General features: G+C 34.6%; 1 pseudogene; it reads left to right on the top strand.

Annotated features, from left to right (window-relative positions):
* On the top strand, positions 1-3,232 carry LOC136065233 (probable LRR receptor-like serine/threonine-protein kinase At3g47570; annotated as a pseudogene).
* Positions 3,233-8,890: the final 5,658 nt, after the last annotated feature.

Below are 8,890 nucleotides of genomic sequence, written 5' to 3'. Positions count from 1 at the left end.
ATGGGGCCTTGTTCACACCTGAGTTCAGATCCACCATCATCATCTTTTTCCATGCACACGTTCATCCTTCTCTGCTGCTTTGGCTTTTTTTTCACCTCTGCGCTTGGTAAGAATAATGAGACAGACCGGTTGGTATTGCTCGACTTCAAAGGCAAGATTAGTAAAGATCCTCTCGGGGTCATGAGCTCTTGGAATGATAGCATCCACTTTTGCCAATGGAAAGATGTTTCCTGTGGTCGTCGACATCAAAGGGTCACTGTGTTGAACCTGCAATCTCAAAAACTGGTAGTCTCTATATCCCCAAATGTTGGAAATTTAAGTTTTTTGGGGAAGCTAAACCTTGAAAACAATAGCTTTTATAATGAAATTCCTCCAGAAATTGGCCGTTTGCACAGACTAGAAGTCTTGCTATTGAACAATAACACAATAGGTGGAACAATTCCTAGCAATTTATCCAGCTGTGCCAAACTCCGAGTGTTTCACGCGGCTGTTAATAATCTGGTTGGAGAAATCCCCACAGAACTTGGCACCCTGTCAAAGCTCCGAATCTTTGCTATTCATAAAAATGTTTTGACGGGAATTATCCCACCTTCTTTTGGAAACTTATCATCTCTAGAAGGTTTTTGTGCAGCTTATAATAATCTGAGTGGGAGTATCCCTGATTCTTTTGCCAATTGACCAAACTTAAAATCTTTGCTGTGGGTTCAAATAGGTTGTCTGGTACAATTCCTCCCTTATTCTTCAATATCTCTTCAATAACAAAGATTGATGTAGCAGTTAACCAAATCCAAGGGCATCTTCCATCGGACATAGGTATCACTCTACCAAATTTAGAAACATTTACCATCAGCAACAACCAGTTTATTGGATCTATCCCTATTTCAATATCTAGTGCTATTGCTGAAAACCAGCTTGGAAATGGAGGAGCAAATGACTTGAGTTTTCTCTGTTCTTTGTCAAATGCTACCAACCTAAGAGATTTGGAGATAAATACCAACAACTTTGGGGGGGAGTTGCCTAAATGTATTGGCAACATCTCAACTAATCTTACCTTTTTCTATTTGAATAATAATAAAATATCTGGAAATATTCCTAGTGTTATAGGGAATCTAATCAAATTGGAGGATATAGAAATGTGGAACAATACATTTTCAGGTAACATCCCCTCTATACTTGGAAACCTTCAGAAATTACAATTTTTGGATTTATCTCAAAACAATTTCACTGGGAACATTCCATCCTCTCTTGGAAATTTAACAAATTTGTTTGAGTTGTATTTAGGAGACAATAATCTTTAGGGAAGCATCCCTACAAGTCTAAGTCAATGCCAAAATTTGATAATTTTTCATCTTCCCCATAACAATCTTACTGGTATCATATCCTCGCAAGTTTTTGGTCTTTCATTTTCACCAAATAGCCTTGACTTGTCTGGCAACCAATTCACTGGTATCCCTCCCATGGAAATAGGAAATTTTAAAAATTTAGAACATTTGGATATTTCTGAAAATATGTTGTTTGGTAAAATACCAGCAAGTCTTGCATGTTGTGTAAAGCTAGAATTTCTAGCCATGAGAAGAAACTTTTTCCAAGGGGTTGTTCCTTCATCTTGGGAATCATTAAGAGGTCTTGAACATTTAGACCTTTCTAACAATAATTTTTCTGGCATGATTCCAAAATTTTTGGAGAGTTTTGATTTCTTAAAATTATTGAATCTCTCGTATAACCATTTTGAGGGTGAGGTATCAAGAAATGGAGTTTTCAAGAATGCAAGTGCAACTTTGATTACGGGAAATGGTAAGCTTTGTGGGGGCATACCAAAGTTTCAACTTCCTAATTGCAACAACAAAAATTCCATGAAGAGAAAGTTGGCTCTTACGTTGATGTTAATACTTTTCGGGCTTATTGGAGCAAATTTGGTCCTATCATTTCAATTTCTTTGTTCTTTAAGAAAAAAAAGGGAAGAAAATACCTCAAGTGATTCTATAAATTTGCTTATGAATGTGTCTTACCAAAGTCTCTTGAATGCTATTGATGGATTCTCTTTTGCTAATTTAATTGGTGTGGGTAGTTTTGGGTTAGTGTATAAAGGTATTCTTGATCAGTATAAACATATTGTTGCTATCAAGGTGCTGAACTTAGGGTGCCATGGAGCTTCCAAAAGTTTCAAAGCTGAGTGTGAGGCTCTAAGAAACATTAGACACTGAAATCTTGTAAAGGTGCTCACAGCATGTTCAGGAGTTGACTATCAAGGTCATGATTTTAAGGCATTGGCATACGAGTTCATGGGAAATGGCAATCTAGATGAGTGGTTACATCCAACTCCAATAAAAATTAATGAGGCACTTGAGAAACAAAGGAAGTTGAGTCTTCTTCAAAGATTGAATATTGCCATTGATGTTGCTAGTGCATTGGATTATCTTCATCATTATTGTGAAACACCAGTTGTTCATTGTGACCTCAAGCCTAGCAATGTTCTTCTGGATGATGAAATGATTGGACATGTAAGTGACTTTGGGTTGGCAAGAATCCTTCATGATATCGTCCACGATTCTTCTACTAATCAATCAAGCTCCATTGGGGTTAAAGGAACAGTTGGTTATACTCCTCCAGGTAAATATATTTTACATTTCTTAAATTTAATTCCTTTACTTTTTCCCATATTTCCTACTATAGAAGATAGAATGCTTATAACAAAATTTTCTAGATATCTTTTTCCCCCTTAATTTTTATTTCATCCCATTGAAAAACATGCTTTGAAACTCTTAATATTTTTTATTTCCCTTCTTTTTATGCTATGAAAGTATGTTTACTACAATATATGTTTCATGCAATTGCAGAGTATGGTATGAGAAACAAGGTATCAATATGCGGTGATGTTTATAGTTATGGCATATTATTATTAGGGATGTTTACAGGAAAAAAGCCTATCGATAACAGTTTCCACGATAGCTTAAATCTTCATGACTTTGTCAAAGCAAATCTGCGAGAACGAATATTTGATATTATAGATCCTATTCTTCTCCCAAAAAGACAAGAGGGAGGGAGAAGGATGAATGACATTTGCAATGAGAATCGAAATGAGAGTCTCAAAATTCAAGAATGCTTGATTTTGATACTTGGAATTGGAATTGCTTGCTCCAAAGAATATCCAAGAGAAAGGATGAACATCAGTACTGTTGTAGTCGAGTTGCATTCAATTCGGCAAAACCTTCTTAGAACCTGTATACGACAGGTAATTATTTATTTATTTTTTATTTATAAAATCTTTGGAAGATATAATTTGGTAATGTATTTACCACAGCACGTGATCAAACTTAAAAGGTCACTCCAAATGTTTTAGGGAAGAGGGAATCATATTGCGATTTGAAATATGCCTTCGTGTTACTATTTCTTTTTATTGTATTAAACTGAGAAGATTGGAAACTACTTCTATAATAATTAAACATGTGACTTTTGTTCTTTATATTGCTTGTTCCAATAAAATAAAAAAAATCCAAAATGGTCTAAAATTTAATTTAATTTGGTTGATTTCCACTACCGGAGTGATCAAGATCACAAGGACTTGGCTTAGATCCTATTACTCTAGGCAGAGGTCTCTGAAATAAGCTTAAATCATAGCCACATGTATTGAATTTCTGACACAGACATTAAGACTACAAAGTTAAATAATTTGTTGTTGAAATCTTTGAATTTCAAATTTGTTGTAAAAATATTGCTTTTTTATATTCTAGTTATCTTTCAAGTAAATGGATTGCCAATTCCATACTAATTGAATGAGATGGCAAAAAAAATTAACTTTCCTGCATTGTGAATTTTCTCAAAGGTATAAAAAAATTTGATACTTAAATAACTAGGTTGTAGGTAATGAGTTAAAGAACGTCTTTTAAATTCTTTTTACAGTAGAAAAATCTTGCATAATTTAAAAAGAATTTTGAAGCTTATTATTCTAATTAAAAATTTATCTTTCCTCACCATAGGTGCACAAGACCGATGATTAATTATGAAAGCCAACACCTGCCGTTTATTCTTAAAAAAAAATTATGAAGGCCAACACTGCTTGAGAATTCAGGCGCATTTGGTGCCTATTGGCGCATTTGGAGGTAACTTGGGATAATATACACTTTGTTTGTTCGTTTGGGTGAGCTAATTTGAGTTTGGCACCATCTTCAAGTGTATTTGTCGCTTTTTGGTATATTTGGAGGTAGATTGGGGTAACATGCATTTGGCTTTTTGTTTTTTACTTTTTTGGTTGTGCTGTAATTTTTGTCTAACACTTGAGGCTTGAGAGAAGTCTCGTCAAGGTATATATATATATATATATATATAATTTGTGATTATTCTGTCTCTTATTCGCTCAACTTTTATTCATTCCATATTCATTCCTGTTATTTTTTTTAACTTTCATTTGTTCCTATTATTTTTTCGTGAGTTCCTACTCAAATTTATAATAATTTTCAAAACAAATTTTATGTGGGAGAACTTCTAGATGTCCTTTTGCACAACAAACTAATATCAAAATTTTTGCTACCACAACACTTTATCCCGATGCTATTTAAAAATTAAGAAGATGATGCATGTTGGGGAGAGAACGCCTTGGAAAGACTCCTTTGTTGAGAGATTAATACAATATATAAAGATTCCACTTAACCCTAGAGCTAAAACTTATGAATTTGGGTCCAACTATGTTATTTTAACCATTACCTCTTTATATATGGGCCATGAATAAGTCCTACTAGTTTCTTCTCCTTATGAGCTTTCTTCCACTAGTTCATCATTTGTGGGAACCATGTGTCAACCCAAACGCTCATCCATGGACCTAGCCCACACGTTTATGTCCATCAAAACCTTACACCACACTTGTGCGATGCTCACTTGTGTGTGTTCCAAGTATATGCACCTTGTCCCCAACTATAAAAGAGGCCCTTGTTAACCTTGTCACCTTGCTGTGCACTGCCCTCAGCTCTAACACCACTTGCTAAAGAGAGAACATCACGACGAGACTCCTTTGTTGAGAGTTTAATGATATATAGGAACATCACTTAACTTAAAAGCTTAAATTTAACCCCTCAAAAAAAAAAAAAAAAAAAAAAAAAAAACAAACAAACAAACAAAAAAAGCTTAAATTTAAGAGTTTGGATTCAAATATATTATTTTAACCACTAATTCTTATCATTATTATTTCCTTCTAAGATCTATAATAATTATCTTATGTGGGAGAACTTCTAGATGTCCTTTTGCACAACAAACTAATACCAAAACTTCTACTACCACAACACTATATTTGTGCTATTTAAAAATTAAGATAATGATGCATGTTGGGGAGAAAACATCTTGAGAAGACTCTTTTGTTGAGAGATTAATATAAAATATAAGGATTCCACTTAACCTTAGAGATAAAACTTATGAATTTGGGCCCAATTATGTTATTTTAACCATTGTCTCTTTACGTATGGGTCATGAACAAGTCTTACTAGCTCCTCCTCTTTATGAGATTTCCTTTCACTAGCTCATTATCCATGGAAATTAACCACATGTCAATCCCGAACGCTCATCCATGGAATTGGCCCACATGTCTATTTTCATTGAAACCTTATGCCGCGCTTGTGCGATGCTCACTTGTGCATGTTCCAAGTATGCGTACCTTGTCCCTAACTATGAAAGGGGCCCCTATTAACCTTGTGATCACCTTGCTGCGCACTACCCTCAGGCCTTAGCTCTAACACCACTTGCTAGAGAGAGAGCATCTTGGGGAGACTCCTTTGTTGAGTGGTTAATGTAATATATGGAGACGCCACTTAACCCAAAAGCTTAAACTTAAGAGTTTGGATCTAATTATATTATTTTAATCACTCATTCTTATTATTATTAATTAATATAAGACGTTACTCACATATATACTCAACAATAAAGTCTTTTCAGACAATATTAGAACAATGCTAACCAGTCCCAAAAATGGTTCTTAGGCATAAAACTAAGGTATCTTTGGAAGCATCGTCATGTTTGAATTCTATTGGCAACCCCTTGGTTGTCTTCGTTAAGGAATTTTCCTGCCACAAAGGACTGGTTTTCCATAATGATCGAAGACTGAAATTCTAAACCCTCTTGATCCCTTTAATGGCTCAATTATGCAGCTTGCATGATCCAATCCTACGATGATGGGGAGTCGGGATTGGTTGACTTGGACCTCTAAGCTGTAAGCGTAAAGCGTGCATGATTAATAGCTCCTAGAAAGCTAGAGCTGGTGAAAGTCACTGGTGTGGTGTGTCATGCAAATGCAATCAAGACATTTCTTGTAAATCTGTGACGAACAAAGAAAGACTTGGTGTAACAGGGACAGGTCTTCTTGGTCAAGCAATAAGTGCTTTGGCTTCTTCCTCTAGGTTCACTATCACACCCTTGTGAAGCATTAGAGATATTTCCATGGACAATCTTAGCCATTCCATCATTCCAACCCCGATAATACGCTAACATCAAGACACCACATCATTTTTTTTGGTTGTGAATGAAAATTCCACAAGTCTCGATCTATTTCTAATTCAGCTGAAGTAATTAATTAATGTACATTTTTTTTTTGTTAAAATACAATTTTGTCCTTCAAAATTTTCCCGAGTGGTTAATTTAATTTGGTATTTAAAATTTTAATATTATCAATTTGTTCCCCATGTTTTCAAATGTGATCAGTACAATCCTTCTATTGACTACTGCCACCATCAAGTACATATATGACACAATTTTTGTGTAAGTTTTACTAACAATTTTATTTATTTATTCATTTATTGATGATCATGGACTCATGTGCAAGTTGGAAGGATTTTACCAAAAAAATGTCACGTACAACACCAAAAACTAATGACCTATTTGGAAGTTTAAAGAGGGAGGAGAGTAATGGGGAGGAGAGTAGAGGGGGATTGTTATCCTCTACATTGTTTGGATGTTTTTAAAATTAGTAAGGGAGAAGGGAGTAATTAGCCTTTCCTCTTATTTGGATGTTTTAAAAATTAAGATGGAGAGAAGGGGCAATGATTTAAATAGACAAATTTACCTTTATTTGAAAATGGACTTACAACATTGGTCTATGATTAATTTATCAGTTTTGTAAAGTCTTGAACCTGATTATCATTCGTCCAAATCTTAGAATATGTTAGTGAATTTTTCGTTCATTTTCTTGGCAGCCAAACACACAATACACCCAAAACAAATCGAACAATCAATTCCTAATTTTATCAAATTTGCAACCACAAATCAGATAAGTTTTTAAACCAAAGCCTCTTCAATGCATTGACATAAAATTCTCACTTAATCCAACACTTCCACAAATCAAAACCCCCAAATTATTTTTCAAAATGTCCATTATCAACACCATGAAATCATTCTCTTGAAATAGAAATAAAAAATGAAATTTAACTCAGAATTACGGACATGATTGTATAAAAAAAAAAAAAAAAGAATTACAGACATGAGAAAGAGAACCAAAAACACTGGGTCTATGCGAGCAAATCAAGAGAGTTGGTTTAGATCTGACCATGGAGAGAGAGAGAGAGAGAGAGAGAGAGAGAGAGAGAGAGAGAGAGAGGTCTATGCGTGTGATTTGGGTTTAGCAAAAAAAAAAAAAAAAAAAAAAAAAAAAAAAAAAAAAAAAACAGAAGAAACCATTAGAGCTTGGTCATTGACGTTGCTTTTATCTGATCTGGGTTTGTTTGTTTTTCTTTGGTTTCTTTTCTGGTTCCTTCAAATCAAAGTCAACCTCGTTAGATTGAACCTTCCTTTCTTTTCTTTCTATTCAGATTTGATTTCTCTTTTCTGACTTAAATCAAAGTCAGCCGCATGATCCTCCTCTGCTGCAGTTGCGAAGGTTGATCGAAGCCTCCTCTGGCTCTCGCCGAAGTCGATGCCGACACCAAAGACGCCATGTTCTCCAACCAAATCCAACCAAATCTCAGAATCCAAACACCTTTTACACAAAAGCACAAATCTAAAATAGTGAAGCTTCAATCAAAGCAAACAAAGAGAGAGCGATGGCTAAGCTTCTGAATCTAACATCTGCAACAGCACAAAGAGAATCGGTGAAAGGTTATTTAATTTTTCATTCACCTTAAATTTTTCCAGGAAACAAACAAAGATTATTTATATAATGGTTTGTAATTTTGTTAATTTAGAAAAGGTAAATTGGAGAATTCATTTGATCAATAATTTATCTACTCTACTCTCCCTCCAAATCTCTCCAATTTGGGGAATTAAAAATGAGGGTTAGAGGTAGTTGAAACCCCTTTAAACCCCTCCAAACCCCTCCCCCTTTTTCCTTAAAAACTTCCAAACAAGGTAATTGAATTACTCTCCTTCCTTTTACTCTACTCCCCCTCCTTTTTTAAACACCCAAACGGACCATAATTACCAAAACCCACAGACATCCAACATTAGTTTTGCCTTCGTTCTCCTTAGTTCTGTCTCTTCCATGCCTTTGATTCGTTTTGACGCCATATCTATTTATTGACGTATGATACGAGAGGAAATTTATAATTTATGAGAAGTACCCTTTCTCTCTTCATTTCCCTTGTCTTGGGTGTTCATAAACCTTCTTGAGTTCTAATTTTGCTTTCTCTCCTTCCACCTTGCACAACAATGCCAGAATCTTGCATGTTTGTTTGTTTAAACCTTTTAAAGCAGATGTTTAACCTAATATATTATCCAATTGATTACTTAAGCTAATTATGAATCTAGGTTAAATACTGAAAGATCATATCATGCATACAACAGAAAAGTAAATAACACACAGATATGATCACCCAGGAAAACCAATGAAATGAATGTTTCAAGGTAAAAACTTGGGGAGGATTTGACCTAGACATCTTCAAGGTAACAAATCCACTAAAATAGAGAATTGAAGTTTTTA

The sequence above is a fragment of the Quercus suber genome, unplaced genomic scaffold, assembly GCF_002906115.3.
Source record: "Quercus suber isolate HL8 unplaced genomic scaffold, Cork oak 2.0 scaffold_894, whole genome shotgun sequence".
Taxonomy (NCBI): domain Eukaryota; kingdom Viridiplantae; phylum Streptophyta; class Magnoliopsida; order Fagales; family Fagaceae; genus Quercus; species Quercus suber.
This window is presented reverse-complemented; position numbering and strand designations above follow the sequence as displayed.